The sequence below is a fragment of the Sapajus apella genome, unplaced genomic scaffold, assembly GCF_009761245.1.
Source record: "Sapajus apella isolate SASKATOON/1434 unplaced genomic scaffold, GSC_monkey_1.0 scaffold23, whole genome shotgun sequence".
Classification (NCBI taxonomy): domain Eukaryota; kingdom Metazoa; phylum Chordata; class Mammalia; order Primates; family Cebidae; genus Sapajus; species Sapajus apella.
Genome location: NW_022436963.1, coordinates 24,147,865 through 24,148,768, shown reverse-complemented (window position 1 = coordinate 24,148,768; position 904 = coordinate 24,147,865). Strand labels below are relative to the sequence as shown.

Genomic DNA, 904 nt, shown 5'->3' with positions numbered 1-904 from the left:
AGAAATGTCTCTGTGTTATTAAGGATTATAAATTGGGTCCCCTCAAGAGATACCAGAAAAGCTTTCAATAGCTTTTAACTCAAATCAGTTGATGGAAATGATTGTAACACCTCCATCATTGCCATTTGCTCCAGACATTGCTGCCATAGGACCTGCTTTTAGACTTTGTTGACATCAATGTCAGAGCAACAGCTGAAATAAAAGCATCTTCAAAATACTTCACAACCCATCTCAATGGGTTGCACAGAACAGCCAAGCCTGCTTGGAGTCCCATGTTTGGGCAAGGAGATGGTGGACGAGGGAAACTCAAGCCCCACTGCCTGCTTTCAAAAAGCCTTTCTCCATAAAGAATATAGGCGTTTTAAAAAGATAAACAGATACCTCAAGCATTCACCGAAAGAATCACATCCACAAATTCTAATTTCAGGTCTGTATCGACCACAAGAGTCTGTGTCCAACAGGTGTAAAAGGCTTTTTGGCAAATTTATCACTTTACATACAAGTTTGCTTTTGGACACCTTTTTCATTTTATTTTTCTTTTTTCACATCAATCGGGGAATGTGCCAACATCGTAACGAAGTCTGAGGGAGGCACCTCTCACACACGGGCGTGAAAACCCAATCATCACCCTTATGAACTACAAAAGTATCCTGGATTTTATTAACGAGCACATTTCTGGGTTTTGCTCTGCCAAGCTGCCTCCTTTCATCCTCAGGCTGGTCTCCTCAGAGACAGAAAGCAGCTGTTCACTTCAAGACCGGAGTCTGAGTTCCGTGTAGGAGGAAGAGGTCAGGGAAAGGAAAAGGTTAAGGGGCCAAGGACACAGAACTTTCTCCCAGCAAGAAAACATCACTCCGGCCAGGACTGCATCACAGGGCTATTCCTAGGAAGCTGGGTGGCCAGC

At 43.8% G+C, this 904-nt stretch overlaps 1 non-coding gene across 1 annotated transcript; it reads right to left on the bottom strand.

Moving 5' to 3' along the window:
• Positions 1 to 545: 545 nt before the first annotated feature.
• LOC116559608 lies at positions 546 to 649 on the bottom strand. Its single transcript, XR_004272524.1, has one exon. It is a non-coding gene; the product is annotated as a small nucleolar RNA U13 (small nucleolar RNA).
• Positions 650 to 904: the final 255 nt, after the last annotated feature.